Raw genomic sequence first — 11,653 nt, forward strand, 5'->3', positions numbered from 1 at the left:
CAGTAACACAATAGCTATAGTCCCTGTGAAACTGTACCACACCTAAGGAAATGTACAAACATCAGTATTTACAGGAGGGAGGAACAGGGATTTGGGATTAACCAGCAGGATGTCCAGTTTTGGGATAGAACCCATTTTGAATCTGCTCAGGAGTTAAAATTCACTATATTACTCAGAAACATTGGTGGAAGGAACCAACAGAGCATTAGTCATTTAGGAATTTGTTTCATTTTTAGCAGAGAAGTAACTAACCACCCACAATGCGGAGATAAGATTAAGTAAGGGAATTGCAAAATGTTATATGTTAGTGCAGCTGTAACAGCTGAAGATATTTCACAGTCTTCTTGTGGCATCAGATGCTGCCAAGTCACAAGAAATATTCTCATATAATTCCTTGCAAACTTCATCCCTGCAGCACCAGAGAGTCAGAGTCAGACTCGGAGCTGCACCGTAGAGTGCCATTCAAATCAGTTGTGGGGTGAATCTCAGGGATTTCATCCAGCACAGAAGATTTAATTCCAGAAGCATAGGCCAAAGGAACATTTCTGCCAGAAATGTAATCCAGAGGATGACTTTCAGGGAACCAATCCTTCCATGTGTTTACCTAGTGATTAACAGATTGGAGATGGGCTTCTCTCACAGCTGAAAGTGTCAAATCACTGAGGGGATATTCATCTATGTTTAATTTGCCATCAGTGCACAACTTTCTAATTTTAAATTTTAAATTGCTGGGTGTTACAGTTCTTTGTCCTTGGGCCTATACATTGATGGCCTGGCCAGTGTGGGTTACAACTTTTTAAATATTCTGCATTGTTTTCTTTTTACTACCTCAATGTGCTTATGTATGGCATGATCTGCCTGGATGGCAAGGCAAACAAAGTTTTTCACTGTATCTCAGTAGCTGTAACAATAATTAACCAATACCAATCAGCTGCTTCATACTCCACAGCTAGCAATATTAATCTAGCACCATCACATACAAGTGGAGCTAGATTCATATGTGATGGTACAGTGGCACAGCTAGCAGAGCTGCTGCCTCACAGCTCCAGAGACCTGGGTTCAATCCTTACCTCTGGCACTGCCTGTATGGAATTTGTATATTCTCACTGTGACTTGGGGGTTTCCCGGAGGTGCTGTGGGTTCCTCCCACATACCAAAGATGTGCAGGTTGGTAAGTTAATTGGCCACTTTAAAATGCCCCCTATGTGTTGGTGAATGGCAGCTGACAGGAATATAGGGAGAATAAGATAGGAATTAGTATAGGATTGATGCACTTGGTGCTTGATGGTCGGCATGGACTCAGTGGGCTGAAGGGTATGTTTCTGTGCTGTGTGACTCAGTCATCAAATTCCCTAATAAAATAAAAGACAAGCTACTTAAATCACAGCTCAGAAGTAGTACCGTACTCTAAAATTTCAATAGTAATAAATCCCCTCCCAAAGCTCAGGAAACTTGATCTTAGCCACATTTGAATCTAGCATTTGAATCTATTCGCATCTCCACAGGGCTGTTGTTGAAATTGAGAGACCTACATTAAGGCAAGGAGCAAATGCCTGTTTTACTTTGGAAGTGAACTTTAAAGGAGAGATTTGAAATGCTGCCTTGTTTATTTCTTCTCACTAGTACTTCAGGGCTTATGATTAAACATTAAAAGTGTGTTAACACTATCACTGGAAAATCACAAGGGCTTCAGAAACAAGGCTGTAAGGAGTGGAGGCAATAATCCTTTGAGGCAACAGCATTGAATTGAACTGTGGAACATTTAAACAAAGAACTGGCAAACTGACAAGGCGAGGGAACCCTGCAGCATATAGAGAGAGCAGAGCAGCAAAATCAAGAGAATAACAGCAACAGCGGGCGGCACAGTGGCTCAGCTGATAGAGCTGCTGACTCACTGCTCCAGCAACGTGGGTTCAATCCTGCTTGCGCACTGTGTGGAGTTTGTGTGTTCTCCCTGTGATCACGTGGGTTTCCTCCAGGTGATCCAGTTTCCTCCGATATTCCAAAAATGTGGGAGTTGCTTTGTTGGTTGACCCAGCTGCCCCAGAACACTCTATGCAAAAAGATGTATTTCACTGTGTGTTTTAATGTACATGTGACTAATAAAGATCTTATGGTAAATTGCTACTGTTTAGGTGAATGGTAAAGCCTTTGGAGAGGCGGGGTGGAGATGGAGGGGGAAGCCAGTTGAGAGGAACTGGTAAGAATACAGTGGGATGAGTGTAAGTGGCTAGTTGATGGTCAATGTGGACTCTGTTGACCAAAGGGCTGTTTCTGGACAGTGTGACCTTTGAGAATGAGAAAAGAGAAAACTGGACCTACACAGAGACAGAGACACAAAGAGAACATGCAGCTAAAATAACTTCAGTAGCTGCTGCTCAGTTTAGAATTGGACAACGGTTGAACCATTAGCCAAACCAACAGTACAGGACTTGCAGCTGAAGGAGGGACTCTGGCAGAAGATGAGGAATTAAGCCCCCTGGAAAGAATAATTTTAAATAGCTGTTTAAGCCATAAACACTGACAACTACTGTGGAAGCTGTTCTTTTTGTTGGATTGTAAAACTGCATTTGGATTACAGCAATACATTCTGGCAAATGGAAGTTCTTGCACATTCAGAATGAAGTTACTTGAACAAGTGACCTTTCCATTAGCTGGAACCTTCAGGAAAATGTTCGTTTACACCAAGGATTGTGAGAATGTAGAATGTGTCAAAATTAGTGACAACCAGAACCACATGAGCATTTCAGAACAGGTGATGGAAGGAAAGAGGGATGAAGTATTTTAGGAGCAGGGCAGGAACATGGAATTAGAACACTAATCAGGGGGTGGGGGGGGTGGAATGTTGTAAACAATAGAATTATTAATCAGGAGATTTCCATATTTCCATTCTTCACTTGTACTTTCTATGTAATTCACCAAATTCTTTATGCTAAATTGGATCCTGGAACTTTGGTCTCGAAGGGGAAGTGTTAGGTTTTATACACTGCACCCCACACCAGTCTTGCGATTTACCACTTATGGTTACTCAGACTGGAGCAGAACACTTGTCACTGTACCAGTTAAAGTTGTTCTCAAAACAAATCACAGGCATGTGGTTTCACTCAACGGTCTGTCAGATTCCACACAACCTTCTGAGACAGCAGAAAACGTCAACTTCATTGCATTCAAACATTTCACAGCGCAGTCTTCCTTACCAGCTGCTATCATAATCGTGAACTCAGCTAAAGCCAATTCAAACACCATTAAAACCCAATCCACACAGCTGCTCGGGTCCAAAGATCATCATCCAGTTGTTGCTCTGATCCAGGTACTGTTAGCGAGTGAACAATACTGTTCTTTGATACTGAGGGACTGTCTTTTCATGAAGAAAACTCAATATACTCAGGTAAGATGTTGAATTTTTGTAGTTAATTGCAAATTTATTCAAGCATTCCATCCTACAACAACTGGCATTTGACATTCAAGGTCAAAGATTCCCAAAGTATGACCTGTGGCAACACTTGCTTGTCCCATCAAACAGCTGTACTCCTGAAAAGACAGCTCTGACATTCTGCTGCACTCAAGACCCAAGGCTTTTCCTCTGCCATCTAATGTTGCAGAGATTGGAGATCACAGAGGAAGTAACTTAGAGGGCATAGTTAAGAATGGTGTTGGGGATCTGTATTAGTAACTATGGAAATTTCAAGGTGACAATTGCCTAGAGCAGAACAGACACTACAGACCGTTTTAGAAGCAGTGCAGGCAGAATGAGAGTGATCTTATAGAAACATATTGGATCCCTAGGGCCATGACAGGATAGATATCGAGACAATTCCACTTGTAGGGGAACCTTGGACATAATTCCAAGATTAGGGGGCAATCGTTTAAACCGAGATACATATGAAGTTCTTCCTGCAGAGGGTTATGGATCTCTGGAGTTCTCTACCCCAAGGGATTGTGGAGGCAGGATCATTGGATGGTATTTAAAAGGAGGTAGATAACTCTTTGAAAGGTGAGGAAATTGAGGACTTTGGAGAACTGGCACAGAAGAGATGAGGCCTGGGACAGATCAGTCACGATTATATTGAATGGCAGGGTAGGTTTGTGGGGTCGAGTGGCCTATTCCTGTGTTTATTTTTGTGTTCTTATGTTGAAGCCCTTTAACGAATGCTGAATTAGGCTTCAACAGTCCAGGTGAAACAAGCTTCAGTATTCTCACCAGCCTCAGCTGCACAGTAGAACATTACATGAATTACCTCACACAAGTGGTTATTCAAGCAAGCAATGATTCATGTTTCCAAAAGCAACTGATAACAAGGCACACTTTGCAGCAGCCTGTCACAGTAGCACTTCATGGTCACTATCTCTTCTCTAGGGTTTGATTCTTTTCTTTGCTGTTTTCTCCCCCTCTCCAGAAAACGATGATGTTTCCTCATTTACAGCTTCAAAGATTCCTCCATACCTTTGCCCAAATAGCTGTCTTCATTTCAGGAATTAAGCAGCGAGTGCTGACCAGCTACTTGACAGCAGGGAGGATTAACAGCAGAGTTTGCCCATTCTGAGTCAGCGATCTGCTGAAACAGTCCAGACCAACTCTATTTGGCGCTGCTGCATGGGAGATACCACAAAGCAGTGAGCTGCTCAGCAACATTTTGCTGATGTTGAGCTCTGTATCATTGAGCTAGAAAAGGGAAAAACAGGCAACCTAGCTCCTCCAATCATGATTACTCTGGTCTCACAAGTAGAAGATCAGCCATGATCTTGATGAACACCAGAGCAGACTCAAAGGACAAGATGGCCGACTCCTGCTCCTAATTGCAAAAAGACGTACGGGTAGGTTAATTTGGGTTTAAAAAGGGCGGCGCGGACTCGTTGGGCTGGAAGGGCCTGTTACCACGCTGTAAATAAAATTTTAAAAAATTTAATTCTTGTCCAGTGCAGACTAGTGGACATTAAATGAAGAGGAGGATCAGGCTGTCCTTTCTCCAAGGAAAAATAACATGCCAATATTCAAACCAGACTTGTACAAGAGTATTCTTTATATGAATGGTATACATTAATTCCCAAACAGGACCCCAATCCATCAGAATATAAAAGAATATAAAAGTTGGATCATTATGTTGCAACTTTACAAAACACTGGTTAGAAATACTGTGTGCAGTGGTGATCACCACACTATAGGAAGGATATGGTTGTGCTGGAGAGAATGCAGAGGGGATTCACCAGGATGGTGCCTGGATTGGAGAATGTTAGAAATCAGAAGGTAGCAAAACCATGCGGTTATGAGACTTGAAAGTAGTTAACTGCCTCACTTAAAAAAAATTAAAATTTTATTTCAAGAATTGGTTTGGAAGCTGCAGTTACCATGGGGAATAGAAAATCAAAGTATAATGTTTAACTCAAAGTCTCTCAGTAGTTTCTGATGTTTAAAATAACAAATGAATTTCAATTGTGTATGAAACAGCTGTTGCTGAGAGCTGCAACCCATTAACTGGTATCACAATTACATCCCAGATAGCAAGATGTTGACACAGGGACTGGGTGCAGGAGGAAGTGGCAGTCAGGACTGTTGACAGGTGGAATTAGAGGGAAAACAGACTCTACAGCTGGAGCCTACACAGTTGAACCTCACTATAGCCTGCCTCACTGTGTTTCACTTGGTTGTTAAGATTATTTGCATCAGATTATTGAAAGGCTGACAGACAAGGATTCATCTGGAATGCATCATTATCTGCTCTAGGGAAGCAGCCACTTTCCTGCCATCACATTACCTTTTAAATAATCTTGTATTTATCAGGAAGTGAGCTCAGGGATCTGGTTTTGACAAGCAAGAATGGAACACAGGCAAACCAACATTTCCAATTGCAGAAGGCTTTCATTAGACCTGGGTCCTGTTACAGAAGGGTCCAGGGAGAGAATGGCTTAAAAGTTCTCCATTTCTACAAGTCCCTATCACCAAAACCACCCCACCTAACATTGCTCCACGCTACCCCACCTCAACTCTTCCAGCACTGATATGCTTACAAGTGCCCTTTCAACCCTCCAAGTCCTATTACTCCAACTGTATCCTTGCAGCCCTCCCACTTGTACAACTAGCACTAAACTGCTTTCTATCCTTTGCTGAAGGCAATGCTTCTGTCTACCTCCACTCCACTCCACCCCCAAAATGTCAGATTTTTACAGTAAATGGTAGGGCACTAAGGAATGTTGATGAACAGAGGGACCTTGGGATTCAAGCCCATAGTTCCCTGATAAGTGCAGCACGGGTAGATAGGGTGTGTTGCAGCATGCATATGGCATGCCTGCTTTCATTGGGTTGGGGCACTAGAGTATAAAAGATGGAACATCTATTTTCATAACTTACAAAACACTGATTAGAAGTATTGTGTGCAGCACACAACAGGATGGATATGGTTTCACTGAAGATAATGTAAAGAAGATTCACCAGGATGATGCCTGGATTGGAGGATTTGAGTTATGGGGACATTGGATAGGCTGGGCTCGTTTTCCCTGGAACAAAGGAGGCTGAGGGGTGATCTAATAAAGGTACATAAAATGATAAGAGGCATAGATAGGGTAAGATAGTCAGAATCTTTTTCCTGTGGTAGGGGTATCAAAAACAAGAAGACATTGGTTCAAGGTGAGAGGAAGGAGATTTAGAAAGGGGGAAAAAGTTTTATATTTTTTTTACATAGAGAGATAATGATATCTGCAACTTGCTGCCAGAGGAAGTGGTGGAGTCACAGACAATTACCACTTTAAGTGACATTTAGACAGGCACCCAAATAGCAAGGCATCGAAAGATATGGACCTAATGGAGGCAAGTGACATTAGTGTAAATGGGCAAAAAGGTTGGACATGGTGGGCCAAAGAGCCCATTTCTGTGTTCTACAACTCCATGGCTCAGTTGGTAACACTCTCCCTCAAGTCAAGTTCTGGACTCAAGTCCAACTTTAGTCAAGTGTCATTCTAGTTTTCTTTATGCTCCAGTGCAGCACGATGGTGTGCTACATTGCAAAAATGCTACTTTTCAGTTTAACAGTGCTCTGTCTACTCTCATAAGTGGATGCTGAAGATTACATGGCACTATTTCAAAAAGGGCATTCCTGCCAATATTTATCCTTCAACACTTCTAAAATAGAAATGACTTTTGTGGGAGCTTGTGTGCGAGTTGGCTGTGACATTGGCTGAATTACAATGATGACAACACTTCAAAAGCACTTCATTAGCTGTAAAAACTTTGGACATCCTGAAAGGGACATGAAAAGCCTACAGAAGCATTTCTTTTTTCCTTGCTAAATATACATTGCCCTCTAATTCATTCAATTAAAATTATCTCCAACATCCTCCAGCCATGTTTCCCCACCTCTTCTCAAGATCATGTCCAAACCCTAAACCCTGTTCACGCACCTTTCCCATTAAAGTTCCAGACTAACCAACTTCTTAAAGTACTGCAAATGGCTAATCTAAAAATTGATTATGAAACTGGTACCCTGAAGCTATGATATGTGATGAACACGTTTGTTTTTATTTTCAAGTCATTTGTCATTCAATTCTCACATACAAAATTATGAGAGGCTTAGATAGGGTAGATAGTATGAAATTTTTCTCCATAGCAGAGGTGTCTAAGACCAGAGGGTATAGGTTTAAGGTGAGGAGTATGAAATTTAGAGGGGATCTGAGGAAGAATTGTTTTGTACTCAGATGGTGGTTGCAATCTGGAGCACACTGCCTGAGAAGGTGGCAGAGGCAGATAGTCTCAGAAGCCTCTAGACAAGCACTTGAATTGCCAAAGCATAGTAGGCTATGGACCAGGTGCTGGTAAAAGAGATTAGTAACAGCTAGGTACTTGATGGTTGGCATGGAAGAGCCTGCTTCTGCACCATATGATGATGATGCAATGCCCATTAGATGGCCCACACACATCACCTACTCAACCTCCCTGATACCATTGCTACAGCAAAAAATGGAATATAAACATATTTGTGGGACATCAGGTGAGGAACAGTATGGGTTTGATTGAATGACAGCCCATGATCAGCCCTTCCTCTAACCCTCACTGCCTTGGTTCAACATGAGCAGCAGCTGCTTGGCTAATATATTAGGGGAAGGTGGCACTCGGACAACTCACAGCTCAGTGTCTCAGCACCCTTAAAAAAGGAAAGAAAAATATATTGAAATATGAAATGTTGTGAAACTGTAACATCCAAGTATGCTCAGAGCCACAGCTGGAACATGACAATATGTGTTCACAGGTCAAACCAAACCTCAGAATCACACAGATGACTTAAAAAAAAGTCATTTTGGACCCTTTCAAAAATTATGTAACTGCACATTATAAGGTAATAAGGTGTTATTAAAAGAAAATGAAGCTGAGCATTGTGTAGCAACGTGATGAGAACAGCTAATGACCACTGTGTCCACAATATCTCATTCACCGTTATCAGGATTGGTGCCGTGCACAATAAAGATTATCTGAGTGCAGTTACATTATTCAACAGCTGGATGTACCATACGAAGGGCAGTATTTTTCCAAGTTATATTATACACCAATGCATTACTGAAAGTGCTACTCTGTGGATGTGCTGCCCTTTCCAGTGAGACATTAAATCAAGGGGTCTCACTCACCCTCCAAGAGTACATAAAGACCTCATGACACTATTCCAAGGACAGGTGTCACCTAGTCATTAGTCATCTTTCAACCAAAAATAAAAAAACATTTTATCAAGTCAGCACTGTGATTTCGCTGTATAGTTGTCAAGGTTCCCTTCAGCAGTCACCACCGAACTTTAAAAGCTAATTACGACAGTGTAGTACTTTGGGATATCTTGAGATTGTGAAGTGGATTGCAGAAATGCAATTTAGTTCTTTATGTCATTATTGCATTGGTTGACTGGTTCACCAATCAGAAAATCAAACAACATTGGAAGCTGTAGAAGATGGTCTTTAGACTTTAATAAATACGTCTTTTCGTTGAGATTTCAATTGGTTTAATTTGTAATCTCTTACCTCCCTCTGCTGGCTACTGAGAGTATAAACAGAGGTCCAAATATGGGAGTAGGAGACACAAGGGATTGCAGATGCTGGGATCTGGAGCAAAAAAAACAAACTGCTGAAGGAATTCAGTGGGTCAAGCAACATCTGTAGGGAGAAAGGAGTTGTTAATGTTTCTGGTCAGGACTCTGCATTAGGACTGGAGCAGGCCAGTTTGTTCTAATATTAACAATTTTACTATCTTCATATTGAGTTATTGGGGCCACTGGCTACTTAATAAAGTCAATCTGATATTTATCAGGTCATGGAAACCCTGTAGCTGGTTATTTATTACTCATGGTGATTTTTCTCTGGTTGAAAAGGCAAGATGGAACAAATGGGTGTTCACAAAAAGTATTGAAAGGGAGGTCAAGGAATTTTTTTGATGTACAGTGTGCACATAATGGCCAGTCATCAGCTACAAACCTGCACTGAGCACTTATGAAAAGGAATTTTTCTTACAAGGGTTATTAAGTAGTATGGGCTCGAGTAGGACAATGGTATTAGACCATTGTTGTACTTGATGGAGAAGAATATTGGCATGGGTTTTTTCCCCAAGTATTTTCTTCAGTTGGTCTCACTGAAATTCTTAACAGTCAGAAAAACTGGAGTGTGCATTTTTGAGCTCAATATAGAGTACCTGTCAATGAAAGAATGCAGGTTTAAGTGGAAAACATCATCTGATAGTACACAATATCTTTGAATACAAGGTGGGCTCAAGAATAGCATAAGGTAGATAACTAGTTTGTTTCTCATTGTAGGTACACTATGTCTAAAACTGGAGGGCATAGGTTTAAGGTGAGAGGGAGGAGGTTTAAAGAGGATCCAAGGAGTAAATTTTTCATACAAAAAGTAGCTAGTACCTAGAAGCTGCCGCCAGAGGTGGAGGTGACAACATTTAAGATGCATCTGGCCAGGTATTTGAAATAAGCAAGGCATAGAGGGCTATGGAGTTAATACAGGCAAGTGGAATTAGTATAGAAAGGCATGAAATAGTGGGCCAAAGTGCATATTTCTGTGCTGTATCAGATGTTTATTTATAAATCTCAAACTATCAAAAATAAAGATCCTTCTCCTGCATTAACATCTAGGACAATACTGACCCACAAAAATATGACTATTTCTTACATAGCTACTTGCTACCAATCTGACTGGACTCTTAACAGCTGCAGACTGATTAATGACCTACATGCAAGCACCTAAATACAAGCTTGGAACCTGGAGATCTTGGCCAAGAGCTGAGTATCAATAGGACTTTGAAGAAATACGATCCCACAACTACATACCCAACTTAGATCTTCAAATTCTGACATGACTGACAATAAAATATTACATGCAATTAATTACACACAATTCTAAGAAACCTCATTTACAATTGCTTGCAAATATCACATAGTCAACTATCAGGAACTTGCTCAATAGAATACATTCAATGGGCAAAAGTATATTCAACAGGTCACATTAATCCTTCTTCACACTCAACTTGATTGCACACTCGGTACAGATCGATGAAACAGTTTACAATAATTAATATCAACCCTTGCATGTGCTGTGGCCAGCAAGAGACAAGAATTTCATTCCAGTTTTATTGAACGCTCAATATATTTAATCATAATTATAGAGCCAACATACATGTAGTGAGTTTTACGTTATTTACTTTCATGAAACAGCAGCAGCTCGTCCTCCTCCTAACAAACTCATGAAGTTAAAGATTTCTCATTTAGTTTTTCAACCCAAGAACAGTGCTGATTAAAAAAAAGTTTTAAGATCAAAATTACATGCACAACACCAGGGCAGTCTCTTGAAATTTGGAACTGCAATATTTACGAGCTAGATCCTGTTGTAAAATCCAAATTAAACAGTCTGTCATCTCAAGTTTCAAAGAAAAATATGATAAACAAAATATTGTAAATGTTGGAAATGCTCTGCAGTTATCAATATAAATTAAGAGTTTTTTTGGATGCACAAAACGTAGAGAGATCAAAGGGTGAATGAGCTGCAGGGAAAGTACTAGAAGACAATTTCAACTCAGCAAGAACTTTAGAAATCTTAGAAACAAGAGTAGGCCATTGAACCATTCATCAAGTTGATCACTGATTTTCAACCTCAAACAACATTTTCTTGCCCCATCTTCATATCCCTGATTCTTTAAATCTTCGGAAATCTATTGATTTCTCTATTGAATGCAATCAATGGCAGAGCCTCCATAACCCTACAGGGTAGAAATCCCAAAGATTCATAACCTCTACACACACTGGTCTACCTTATTAAATCCTCAAAAAATTTTGCCAGCTTCAAAGAGGTGACCCATCATTCTTCTAAACTCAAGAGAAACAGGCCAAGTCGACTCAGTGTCTCTTGACAAACCCAACTTCCAAGAAAACAGTCTGGTGACATGTCACTGCACTGTCTCAGTAACAAATATATTCTTTTTACACAAGATCAAAATTATAGACAATACTCCAGGTTTGGTTTCACTATATAATTGTAGTTAAACATCTTTACTCTTGCAATCAAAACCTCTAGCTATAAAGGAAACATAACATTTGCCTTCCTAATTGTCTACTGCATCTGCATACAAGTTTTCTGTGACTACTGCATTAAGAAGCCAGGTTCCCTAGAACAAAAATATTTCTCA

Source organism: Pristis pectinata, chromosome 27 (assembly GCF_009764475.1).
Source record: "Pristis pectinata isolate sPriPec2 chromosome 27, sPriPec2.1.pri, whole genome shotgun sequence".
NCBI classification, from domain to species: domain Eukaryota; kingdom Metazoa; phylum Chordata; class Chondrichthyes; order Rhinopristiformes; family Pristidae; genus Pristis; species Pristis pectinata.